Source organism: Anopheles arabiensis, chromosome 3, assembly GCF_016920715.1.
Source record: "Anopheles arabiensis isolate DONGOLA chromosome 3, AaraD3, whole genome shotgun sequence".
NCBI lineage: Eukaryota > Metazoa > Arthropoda > Insecta > Diptera > Culicidae > Anopheles > Anopheles arabiensis.
In genome coordinates, this window is record NC_053518.1 from 40,163,338 (window position 1) to 40,177,601 (window position 14,264).

A 14,264-nucleotide genomic window follows, 5' to 3' on the forward strand; every position below is an offset into this window, starting at 1 on the left:
ATGTACATTCGATTGGCTACAGCACGCCTTGAGCAGTCAACATCTGCTAAGCGAATATTCGAAATAGGACGGCAATGAGCAGCTCACTAGGATCGCTCGGGTGTTCGGAGTTTATTGATACGTGACTTGTTGGGGAGCAACATTGGGCGTATGAACGGGCGGGTGGCGAATTGCAATAAACTATCCGGTTCCATTTTCCTAAAAGCTTTCCATCCGATCAAGCATAAAATGAGCTAACCAGTATGGACTAGGAAGGATAGGTAGGAATAGGCGGATTGTATCCGGCTGGTGTGGGAAGCTATCAATCGATCGAGAGGATACCTCTCCTTGGTTCAAATATTGATGGAAGACGCGAGAAAGAGCGTTTGTATGACGTGAAGAAGCAATGGAAAAAAGCGCAATTTCATCCTTCTCAATATACACGAGCGAACATACGCTGACTAACTCAGAAGCAGCCAAGCATACATTGTTTCTTGCATTCCGTTTGCCGTGGGAAACATTCGTCATTCACCGGACCACCATTCAATCACCCTCTTGTGAGTGTGAGAACCGGGCACAGTCGCGTTCTCGCTCATCGATGGGGCTCAGTGGCAGTAACCCACGTTGCTGTAATTGAATTATGTTCGTTATCGCTGTTGGTGCCGATAATCGCACTCTCTGCACTGCGTTAGTATAGGATGTGCGGAGGCATGGCTAGCTGCTGATGTCAAAATCATAAATCAAACAATCATTTTCAGCTCATTCGTTAGCTCACACCGAACCGCATCAGAGGTCCGGTTTGAAGGTCAGGGTTGGAAAATTAATGCAAAGGCGTATAGTATAATGTAAGTTGACTGGCCGCAGCATGTCCAAGTTTCCCCTGGTTGGCGAATGAATTATGTGGCGACTGGATCTTCGGTGATCCATGGCATGAGCGAGCAAAACCAGGATGACAATAATTTTGTAACGCCTGGTCGCAAAAAAAACTCATTTGACGTTGATCACGCCCGGTGTCTTTGGGATAGAGTTTACTGTACTGCTTATGGGGAAGTAGAGCTAAGCCCATTGCTTTCAAGAGGCTTTCAGCTGCAATCAGCGGTAAAGCAATGCTGCTTTAGTACCCGCAACTTTTAAGAATACTCTCGATGCATATAGTTGTTAGCTTCCATTTTTAAATAACTTTAATTCAATAGCTATAACATAGCATTTCATCAACACTTTCGGAACTAGATAATACTGTGAATCAATTTTGATCTCTCGGTGGATTCGTTGCTTGGACCGTTTTGCGGATGCGCACTATCTTATTTCATTACATTAATTCCTTATCCATTATGGATGACCGAGTGCTTTATTCCTCCCGAATAAACATCAACAATGTTCAACAGCATTTCTTGTGTTCAATTTCTGTTTCATTTTATCCTTTATACTTGAGCTCACAGTGAACCCTTTCGCTCACAGTGAACCCTTTCGCTCCAACCGTATCGCATTCCGTACACCATAGAAATAGGGTTAGGTCGAACACGATTGAACTGAACCATGCAGCCCGATGCCATTTGTGTGTGTTTGTATGGGTTTGCTTTTAGTTGCTTATCTGTTTGCTGATGGATTTATAAACCAATCATACTGGCCAGCACGATAACAGACAACACATAATAATGATTGATTATTTCGGAAGCCAAAGCGTCGGTCAAAGTTTGTCCTCGTTTGTCGGCGTCGCCCGGGAGTGGGTTATCATATGGCTTGAAATTTGCCAAATCCGATCAAAAGCGCTCCAGCATACGCATCGGCACGGAGCGAACGAGTGGCACGGATACCATCAATCAATTAGCCGAGGCAGACGTCGGTTAGTGCGCCAAATTTTGTCTCCTCTGCAAGTGATGCTTTTGTTGGACTTTGCAGGCCATTTGATCATGTTTGCTTGTTTCGCGGTGGAGCGAGAGTGTGTTGGGAAGGTTGGGATTGGAAAGCATACCGTGTGGGGTACATGAAACATTTGTGCTGTGAGGCTTTTACAGTTGTTTCTCCCATACCATCTTGCATTCGTTTTGTGCTATCTCGTGATGGAGAGGAAAAGCATGATAATTGCTTCCTAAAAAAAAGTCAGGCAAATACTACCCTACTGACATTTACAATGGCACTCTTATAATAAAATTTTTCCCACTCAGTGAGTGGTGTATTGCACCAACAGAGCGTGGCGCAAACGATTGCTCGCACAAACTTCACATAAAACTCATGACACAGTGGAAATTAGAGCTGCACAAAAATTCTAGCTATTCTGGTGTGACAGAAAAATTGGTTAAAAACAAATTGTCACTTTTCCGCAATGTCACACTTGTTTCATTCCATGTCCCCTTGCGCATATCTCCACCAGAACCACGAGGCAGCACAAAACACATTTTCCCATAACTGACAGGCGTACTTCAACACAAATTACATCAGTCCAGTAGATTTGTTCGAGGGGATACGCGTTGTTAAGTAGACGCATACACATTTTCTGAGGCAGTTACAACAAGGCGTTACAACAAGAGTCTTTATAGTGTCAAAAAACATGAATAACGAGAAGTGTAAGATATTTCGTAGGTAACTTTCTGTAAAAATAAAAAACTAAAATAACGTTGGAAGAAAAACTGGACCCTAAACCGGACCCTTAATGAATGATGTAAGTTATGTGCGCACAGTGCCAAAGAAACACCATAAAATGTATTTAAAAAACATATTCAATGTTTTGATCATGAGTTATAAAAAAAAGGTTAATTTTTTTCGGCCGCATTGTAAAGAGTTTTAATTTTATTACACATAAAAAGACTAAGGCTTTTTATTAGCCTAGATCTGTCAAGTTGCTTTCAGATAATTCAATATATGTTGTTTGATATTTTTATACGATAACTAGAAATTTTAACGTAATAAATATTTATTTTAATAGAAATTTCATTATTCCTGAGAGAAGGGTCCTTTAAATGATGCAACTAAACCTTATTTCCATTGGAAATGAAATATTAAACGGTATCAGTGGTCTTTTCTTCATTGTTATTTTCAGATAATTATTCAATATCGACTACTGGGAAAAAGCTTAAACCAACCTTCCGCACGGCACGCATATGCAACGCAATATTGAGCATATGAAATGAGTTTCATCAAAGGATTTATGATGAAAACAGCTGCATGAAATGCGGTTTGCCACTGGATTACATAGTAGATTTTAGTGAACACAAAATGACTATGGTCTATAATGCCTGGTATCAAATTTGAACACAAAATTTATGTATTTTTCAGCTAACGAAACAAGATTCAGTATGACAACGGCGCTGTTCCTAGAAATTGTTAACTCGAATACCGGCACGTATGGTGAGCCAAATGATTCCATGAAATAGCTGGGAAACATTTGTGCACGTCCAGTCACGTTACGGACCAGTGGTACGGATAACATCAAAGCATGCACAGTGTCCACTAAACGCCTTTCGATGTGTTTGGGAGTAGGCATAGCCGGCGGCCAAGCAAACCTTTCATTTCTCGCCAAATTTGTGGTCTTTTACCGAAATCACGAGCCAAAGGCAGGCCGGCAACGGATTGGAATGCTCATAATCTGGTCATTTGAAATTGCCAATTTTTCCTTTCGTTTGCATAACATTTTCACCAGCCGGTTACTTGGTCGCTGCATGGCAGAACGATACACAAACTAAAGCGAACGCAACGCACTCCTTAGGCAGTAGACGTCTTTTCGGATCACTTTCACGGAGAAGTTGTAATCTCGGTGATAATCCGGCAGTGCTGAAGACACACAGCTGTCTTGCCTAAGAGGCTCTTCCTCGATACAGACCGACCGCAACGAGAAGCGATAAAGACGCAGCTTCTCATTTAAGCCTTGTGTCCGAGTCACGGGCTGCATTAATTTGCATAAAATCGATCAGCTACCGTCGTCTAATTCAGTCCCTTTTTCTCAGGTTGTTTTTGCACATCCCCCCTCCTTCCTGCCAGATGGTGGACTGGAAAGTAGTCTAAGACCCCAAAAAAGGAAATATGTTGCACGGCATTTGGGAAAGAAACGTCTCGGTGGAAGGATGAGGGATTGGAACCGAACACAGAAAAGGGATAATGAAATGGCAACGCAACATATCGTTACCCAAGTTAGGTGCGCTGCTCGATATGGAGAAGCCGGCTCGATCCGTTTGATGGAAATTTGTGTCCGAAATTCCAGATTTCATAACATTTCATAACGAAGAACAACATTTCTTCGGGCAGGTCATGCAAGGTGGACAGCAATATACATCTCATTTGTGTTCGAGAAACGGGGTTGGATGAGGAGTAGAATTATCACCAAACATTGCATTTAATCAAGCACATAAATGTTACAAAACGGCCAACACTCGTTGGATGGTTTAGCAATTTTACTTTCACCATGCGCTGTGAATTCATAATCAGCGACTGTCCGTTGGTAATGTGTGAAAAAGAAATTGATATTTTTCCCAACTCACAGCGTTACTCCATACATGTACCGTACGTCCCAGTGAGACCTAGTCGGTTGAAGAGATAGAACCAAACTGCTTTATGCTATCAAAGTGTGAACTGTGCCGATGCAAATGAAATCCAATCTTTTCTACATATTTTACATCGGCAATGGCTATTTGTGCTATGAAAATCATAAAAATCTATTAAATGCATATGGCATGACCACGAACGAGCGATGAATCAACTCTAACATGGTAAATACGACTGAAAATCACGCCCGCAAACGCAAGCGCTCAAGAGATAGTTCCGATTTGTGCCTTTTGCCTTTGCAAAGAATGTCTCCCAACAAGCTTATCTAAATTTAGCATCAACAAAGCTGCTTGAAAAGTATTGGGAGAGATTTCACACTAACTAGGTCACCAGTTGCTGAATACCTGCCGGATGAAAATTATTCATTTTCGCCATGGGTAGAATTTCATGTAATGTAATTTGACATATAAGTCAGGAAGTATGAGTTAGCCTGGAAATCAGCAACGATAGCAACCTGTATTACAATTGAGCAGTTTAAATAGTGGATATTTAGTAAATTTAAGGGTTATTACTAATTCATTAAAGGTACTTAAATATAACTTATGTTACATGTTATGTTACTACTTATGTTACAATGATTTTGTTTGCCTCGAAACATATGGTTTGAATCAAGGAAGAATGCTTACAAAAATAGTATTCTGATTAACTGCATTCTCTGCAATTCCTTTGTAAAAGAACGTAAGTGGACTTTTTCCCCTAAATGTAGTTCTAAAACACCTTTGTTATAACCACCGACAAGGACTGTATTCGACATTTGTAAAAATTTTGAACTCATTACATTACACTTATCTCTCTGCAATTCAAATTATCATATATTTTACGGTGCAACTTCTACGTATTTCACAGCCAATATGTTTCTTGCTGCATTCTTGCGAATTAGCATTCAAAGCTTTTACGTACGAGTGAAAAACTCAGGTTTTGAAACTGGTACAGTAAACAATTCCCTCATTTATAACCACCATGTAAGCGCGTGTTAGAAACAATTCAAACAGTGAGACTAGCCACTAAAAATGTAACAGGTGCGCAAACAATTTCACGTCGGGCGTCTGCTCCAGACTGTGTTCATGCATTGATCTAAGTGTGGCAAAGTGGTAGAATATTTTTTGCTTCTAATTATTTGCTACTTCATTTTCAAATGGATTCTACGAGATACGATTCTTAATGTCGTAGCAACAGCACATATACGTGACCATTACCTGTTTGATGCTGTGCTGTATGGTTCCTTAATAAACCAGCTATCTGCCATGGACCATCTCCCATGTTTTTGTGAACCAAATTCAGCTGTGTAAATCTACCTAATACTCGGTCGTTGTTACACTCCACGCATTTTTCTGCCGTCCAAACGAACGAATAAACCAAGAAAGATACAAACGACAAATGCTCATATCTCCTCGGCCTTAGACATATTCTGTAACGGTAGTCATACGATGGTGTTAGCCAAATGTTCCTTGCAAATAAATGTTACACACATTCATGCATTAAGCTCACGTAATGTGTGCAAAATTCAATCAGTGCGAATGGGTGTTTGCGCAACGCTAGAGCTCTCTAGGCTGGTGTATCTGTGCGATACTTCAGAACTCTGAAACTCTGGCGTACGGCACTCTCTGCTACTGATGAGCTAATGTTTGCAGTAGCTCTTGTGCCCTTGGTTACTCAAAATTACACACTCCGTTTGGCATTTGGTGTCCGTCCCACGTCCCACATACTGTTTCCCCTCCTGCCAATAGCTTTCAATGAACGCACTGTTGATAAAGAACTTCAGTTAGGTTCTATCACAAAGACTCCGGTTCGGTTTTGGTGCTTTGAATCCTGCCTGTGGCCGCTATTGGGCGCAATGCTACGACCGGTTTTGCAGGGTCTAAACGGCAGATGTTTCGATCTTTTTATCAATACAAAACCCATCTTCCGGCGTCTTCGATAATCCTACAAATCCTGCTTGGCATGCCGCTAGTACGCGTACGGTGAGTGGCATGATTTTATTTGTAAATGGGTTCATGCAGGCATTTCTTCGATGGAACGTTGTGTCATCTATTTCACAACGAAACAAAAATCTTCTCTCAACTGTTTTCTATAAACTTGTGTTTGCAACTTTTTTTTTTGCATTTGTCATATACACGTTCCGCGCACTGTGTGCAATTGGCTGCTAAACCCTTATCATATAGCCCATATCTCGGATGTGAAAGTTGCCACATGACCAGGTAAAATTGCATTCCTCTTTTTCTGTGTACCACTGTGTGTGTGCATTTTGGTAATTTAAACATTCGAGCAAGTGGCGCGGTAAGCGTTTTTCAAATGGCATTGACAAGATAAGGATTACGAGAATGGATTACAGGTGACGATTTGTTCCGAGAACGTAGCCTGTGTGATAAATTATTCCTAAATATGAAATCTGGTCTATTAAGGTAACCTTGGATGGACTAAGGAGACCCTTGGATGAATATACCTGAAGGCATACGAGTTTGCTGTTGTCATCACGATCTAAACATAGCGAGCAAGGTTCTCCAAAAAGAGAATATGCCAAAACCAGTTGTTTAGAAATTTATGAACTTCACCAGCTTCGAAGGTGTTTGTATGTTGTTATCGTCTCCTACAGTAAAAGTCCGATGGCATCTAAGCCACATCTTTTTCAAACTGTGTTTACAGGTCACATCTGAAGCTGCTTCGTTTGCATTCCACAATAATAACCTCATTTACCCCTACAGCAGCAGCTCTCCAGTGTGTTGGTTGGTTGTTTCCCGATAAATTTTCACCTCATCTAAATGTTAATGAGCCGACAGCTACTGCTCCATTTTGTGTGTTTGTATGTGCTCTAACGAGCAATCGATCGTAGCAACTGACACGCCTGACATCGATGGCATTCTGGGCTTTTGCAAAATATTTGCCCCACCGATAAAATGGAAGGCGTGCATTAGAAACAGCCCGACACAAAGGCAAAAAACGGAGAATAATAATACGAAACAACACCAATAAATTATAGCAAAAGCAGGTTAAGTATTGATCGGAGTGCCGGAATGCGTGTTTTCACAAATTCCGTGTTTCTGTCACGCATTCTACATTCCTAGAAATGTTCCGGTGAACGAATTCAAAATGCAAAAACCACCCAATCCCCCTTCACTCACTCACTCACCCACAGAATCAAATCAAACACAAACTCACCGACGTTGCTGTGTTTCGGGTTTCGGTTTTTTTTGTTCGCCATTTGCTACTCTGGCTTCAGGTTTATATGTTCCATTCGGCGCATCACATTACCTCATTGTGCCAAATAAATGGACCACAAAATAGAAAACGTATCTCTCTTTAACACCTACCGTATCACCAATGGCGCGTCACGGTGAAATGCATTTGGTTTTGCGCTCTTTCAATTGTGTTCAAACAAAACCTACCGTGAAGCTAACAAATGTATGTTTTTGTACGAAATGCGGTCAAACTATGTCGGTGTGGTGTGTGAAATGTATGCAGTTCACACTGTGCTGTGAATTAAATATAACTAATGCATCATAATTTATCACGCTTTTACGTGCACATTCCGTCACCTCGGTCAACATGGACATTTACACCCAATAGAACGTTGGTTACGGAAATTCGAGACAATTAAAAACACATGAAAACGATGAAAACTTTTCCAGCCGCAGTATGTGCAGCTTTGCGGTTGGGTCTTGTTTAAAGTTGGCAGAGCCGCGGAAATGAAAGTTCTCGTTCACCTGTCATTTATACATCTGCCCGGTTTACCCGAGGGAGGCGGTCTTATCCTTCGGCTCCGGATGACTCCGAGTACGGTGAACATAAAACGGTGTGACTTGTTTCGGATAGCTGAAGCTATGAGACCGTGACGCCATGCGCTCGTGAAAATCAGCTTTCGTTGTACGGGCAGTGTTTTCATTAGGATTGTCCTATTTTTGAACCCAAGTTTGGGATATGGTCAGATTTAGGAGACTTTTCTGTTTTCGGTCGATCACCAGTGTTGAGGGATACGTTTATTGTTTGTTTGGCTTATGATTCCGGAACACGCAAGCATCTCTGCCCTGAACAAGACATTTGCCGGCGAGTGGTGCCTTCGTGCCTTTTCTGCCAAAATGACATCCCGATTCTAGGTGCTTATGAAAATAATGTTTTGTGGCCGGCTTCTCACCGAAAGACAATAAGCTCCACGGAACATACCACTGTGATTGAGAGGGGGAAATGGCCGTTCCTCAAGGCGAGGACAGACACCACTGATTGCTTTTCAGACATTTTTGTTGCTATTTGTCACAGCATCAATGTTTTCCCATTTTGTGTGCCCTTGTGCTGTAGGCTTATCTTCTCTCCGATAAGCCGATTAATATTGATCTTTATATTAAACGGAAACAAAACAAAGAACGGCCAAAACAAGATGGTTTCTTGGCGCTGGGTGGAAACCCGAGCCATGCTGGACTCAACAATTTCACGGTGCTGTTCACGACTGACCTAAGCTGTGCAGTGCTATGATAATCTACGCTCAGAAGTAACTTCTCACAACAGCAACCTTTGCTATTGGGCCTCGCCTCGGGTATCTTTGTACCATTTTTCCTAAATATTTTCTTCTCTATTAGAAGAGGCTTTATTGCGTCCTCAGGGGAATGGATACACTCATACACACACATCTACACACCTTCACAAACGAATTACCAAGGTAGCAATGTGCCACTAGAGGTGAGAATGGTTTTTTGTTGGTTGTGGAAGCAATTCATCACCATGCAACCATTTAGAGGACGCCCTGAAGCTGATCGGAAATGCTCGTGATCTACGTTAGGTGACTGATGGATGGGGACCGATCCGTCCAACTTGACGTGTTGGAGGGAGTTTTGTTTAAATTCTGCTACACTTCGTTAGACAGACGTGGTAGCGATGGTAGTGGAAGTGTTTGGATTTGTATAATTTTTCCCACAAGACCGAAAACCGACCTGTGAAGCTGAAAGTGGTCATAAATCTTCTGAGGCTAATCTGTTCGAAAAACACTTTCTACTCGGAGAATGTGCCGGACCAGTTGCGTGCTTTGCATAAATCATCGGCCCTCGGTGCTGGGGACGTGGTGTGTATTGAAAATTTCAAAGTGCCATCGGCGATATCACCTGGCCAAGACAAACAGGTCACGCGGAACGGCAACCGTAGGTGTTGAATTCTTTTGATCGTAGGTTGAAATCAGATTTAGAATAATGTATTTTTTAATGTTGCAATAAAATGTTGATCTTTACCACTTCATCGTTTTAGGCTAGTTTACCGAAATTAAAGCGGCCCAGCTAGCAACATCAAACTTTAAGAGTAAAACATTAGACATAAGGGCGTACGCTTACAATGGTGTACACAATTTTGAATTTCCTATTAACTTTGCTCTAAAGCACAAAGAAACGCAAATTTCCTTACGTTGAATGGTGGTAACGAAATCATTCCAATAGCACAAACATTGAGAATTGAAAGTCAACATTTCCGGCTCTGCCAAATGTTTTGGTGCTAAGCATAAACTTTGTATTTTAAGACCCCCGTGTAATGTATTCACGCCGTCTTCAGGCTTTGCGCCGTGCCAAAAAGCTCTTTTACTAACGTTTTCAATTTTAAATTTCACTCGTTCCTGTATAATACGCAGAAGTATTACAAGTGTGAGGCTGAGTGTGGGCCCCCGTGTCCCAAAAGGTGACCTGTAATTGAATTCGTAGCACCTTCCACACTCCATTGAGTTTCTCGATTAAACCGGTGCGCTTTGTAGCAAAATTGTACAAAACCGTTATTTGAACTTTTGCACCCGGTTCCAAATTGTTATTCCATTTTTCACGCATCAGCTAAATCGACAATGGATGCTCAGAAGCGCAAGAACTTTTGTAATTTCCACAGGACCATGAAAGGAAAACATCATGCTGGGCATTTTGAATATTTATGGGAAATATATTGACCCAAGAGAAAAAAAAAAAATACTGGATGATTATTGTGTAGCTTAACAGTCTTTTTGTGCGTTGGAGTGTATATAATTCAGATAAAAAAAATTGTTCTTCATTTTTAAGCAACCAAATGAAATTAAATTACTGTTTGAACAGAGTGCAAAACGTGCAAACGTTTGAAAGCGTACAAAACAGAACTACAATCAAAAGTCAATTCTACCTCTACTTTTCTCAACAAGTTCTATCACGAACAGTTGTTTTGCACAAATTACGTGTAAATAACAAGACAATTTAGTGACATTAATTATTTGAACTGGCTGCAAACAAATTTGATCCCTCATTGGCATGCTAAATATTTTATTCGATACCAATCAAAGTCATACTATGGCCAGAAGTTAAAAAGTCTGAAGAGTGTAACAAAAGACACAAACACTTTTTATTTGGCTCTATAGACAATTTCAATCAAAGAATTAAGATATAAAATAAATGCTTAATGAAGTGAATCTAACAATTACACCCATTGAAGCATTGGTTTCAATAGCACATAATGGCATCGGTCTGCAACTTTTGTGTGTGAAGATTCATTGAACTAGCAACACAGACAAAGCATACACATAAATTCGATCCACATTTACAAAATCCACTTACTGTCTCTTTTGGACGAAAAAAGTGTGATCTTTATTTTGTTTTCTTTCTTTAGATTCCACCCATTCTGGGTGGAAGAAATCACGCTGTACACCCAATTTTATTGCACAAAACTCAACCACTCCCCGTTTCCGTAATATATGCTTCGCACGTCTCTTGATACCATTTACTTGACTTCTGTGACGGGAAGAGAACGACGATGCCCAGTGCCCACGGGTAAGAGCTCTAGAAAGCTGTCCCAGATTGCCAACGTTTCCCTGTTCCTTTTGGTTCTTTTCGTTTACTTCCCTTCTTTGCTGACTCGTGTGATTACGAAGCTTCATTTGTGGTGCCGTTGGCACAGTAGATGACCTTCAACCCCAAGCCACATCGCACACACGCTCTCAGTGCTTGCTCGGTCGCGAAAATTAGGAAGCTTGGTACGAGAGAGTCGAAAAAAAGTGCTTGCTGGGCAAAAATTCGACACGCACACAAAATATGGACTCTACCCATGCCCGTAACGTCCACTTTGCCACCGTGCAGGCAAAACTACGTTAGCGCATAGATAGAAACCCATTTCCCGTAAGACGATTAAGTCATAAAGCGGATTTTGAGTGGGGTTCGCGGGAATACTTTCACGAAACGAAAAAATCACCTATTGGCTTGGCAGTTCTGGATGCTGAAGCTCTTCCCACTGAACAGAAGATACAACGAGAAGAGAGTGAACAATTTATGGTCCGTTTCATACAGTGGTTGCCACTTAATAACCGCAATGAAATGAATTCCTCGATACAACGAGTGTTCGCCCTAAATGGTTTCCGCAATATGGTTAAAATATAGATTCGTGGTGAAAATATTCAGCTAGTACCGCGATATTTCACATGCAACAAATTTCGCCACATATTTAAAGCGCCGAAATAAATGCCATAGAGTCAAAGAGCAACTTTCAATCCAACATTGTTTCGGGACTTTCTCATTTCAAGCAGAATGCTTATATGATCGTGACTCGTGGTGCTAGATATGCACAGTTGGGTTCTGAAAGCACATTTTATATGAATGTTTATTGGATACATGTTTACCGACCATTTACACTATGCAGTTTCTGCATGAAATGAAGACATAAAAAAGATGCAATGACAAATATTTCAATACACCTTCATCTCAAAACAGGTACATACATTTAGACGCATACATCATCAGCAAAGGAATGTATCACTGCGGAGCAAATATTTCAATTTACTCTTCAAGAATTTCTGCAAACCAACAGCTCATCAGCGTGATGAAAAATTATGTGTTTAAAATTCACTTGCAGCTCATACAGGCGTTTTCATATAAACAACCAAATAGAAATGCAGAGGTCTGTATGTTGAAAATGTGCTATGGTGCCCGATTGCAATGTTAATGAAACGGTATTATCTGGCATGCGCTGGAGCTTTAGTGAGTTAATACATTAACTAAATGTTTTATTTTCGAAGCAACAGTTCTGTAAGTTCTGTAGCGTTTGTTAAATAAGCTTAATTAAACTATGAATGAGAAACTGCAGAACTACATATTTAACTTAAATGGTATAGTAAAAAAAAACTATTAAACTTTGCAAGTTAAAAAAGAAATAGTTTTAAAATGATTTTCTTTTTTTTTACTTCAATTGAAAACAAACATGACAGCACGTTCAAGATTTAATTTTAATGTGTTTATTCAATTTCAAGCCATTTGCAGGATTTTTGTAAAATTTAAATAAAGAGAAAAAAACAAAACACTTCTTTTTATCGTGAAATATGAAATAACGAACATGAACGCACGCTCGAGAAAGCGCGACTGCCGGTGTAAATCAAACAATACGGTTACTCAGCATGAAGCTCAACGGGAGAGGAAAACATAAAGGGATTCAAACCAATGCTTTGCCAGCAGGAAACCTTTCGACCGCAAAAAACGGCTTTTGTCAGATACAGGCACACAATCGGCGTACACACTTCTCAATGATAGATATCGATAATAGAGCGATTCTTGTCGTTTGAAATGTGGCATAGATTTTTTTATATAAAGATTTTTAAACCGTAACCGTAAAATCGGTTGTCACTGAAAATTCTCGCGAGACGAGACGCAAAACCATAAATCAACATTCAGCCAAGTTGTGCTATGTCGTTTTTTTGCTTATTTCTATTAATGACAGTGTGTGCCATGTTTGTAATGTTCAATTGGTAGGATACTTCCTCTCCCTTAGCTATGGATCCCCCTTCCTATTTCATTCACTCACTCTATTGTGCGTAACTATATATATCTATCCTATTAAAAAGCGATCTAATCCCTACCGGGCGCACACACTGGTGAAAAAAGCTGACTTATCTTCCCATTTGCGTCACCAATTAATTCTTTTATAGCTCAGCAAACTGTTGAATGCATCACTATCGCTTGTGATACAACTTCTTGAACAAATTGAATCAAAACATTCTAAAACCCCACACGGTTAGGTGATTGATTCTGATTGTCATTATACATAGGGGTGAAAATTACGGGAAATTTGAATGAACGAATTGTATTGCTGTCTCCAAGGGACTTGTTCATCGTTTGCTTTATGCTTCGTACTGCTTACGGCATACGGTAGGAATATTTTGAAAGGGATGTTTCGAATGCTCAATGAATCGAATGGCACTATAGTATCAGTGTGCAGTTCTGGAACTGGAAGGACATCAGGCAAGATGCTTGAAATGCACATAAAGCACATCTCCAATAGGAGGTGACATATTCGCTACAGAATTCTCAGTTCATCTGGTTATTTATCGAAGTTTTCAAAAAGCAGTTTTTCTGTAGCCAGACAAAGATTCGAGTTGTGCAGTGACAGTATCGCAAGTGATTTTGATTGTGGTAAAGTGCTCCGATGGAAGTACTTTTGAATGCTCAATGTGTATGTACTTGTATGGATTGGGCAGTTTATAAAACGAAAAGGGCACACAAACTTATATCAATAGCACAAAAGAAAGTAAGGCATGTATTTAAAATTGTCCTTGACCTTGAATTGGTTTCTAACATAAAGAAAGAAATGAAAGTAGCACGTGCATTTGAAGGGAAAAACAAAATGCAAAGAAAAGCATAAGCTTTGAGAATAACTCGAACTACAGTAACATTTCTCAATTGCATTTCCATCATCAACATCATCATCATTATCAACTTGAAAAGTATAAAAGATCTTCTTTGGCCTTAACATTGCTCCTTCTGGGACACCTTGCATAGATTTCGTCA

The 14,264-nt window shown here is 40.3% G+C and overlaps 1 protein-coding gene across 4 annotated transcripts in view; it reads right to left on the reverse strand.

Moving 5' to 3' along the window:
• The window catches only part of LOC120900529 (neural-cadherin-like), a 267,774-nt gene that overhangs the window by 69,190 nt on the left and 184,320 nt on the right, over positions 1-14,264 (reverse strand). The window lies entirely within an intron of this gene.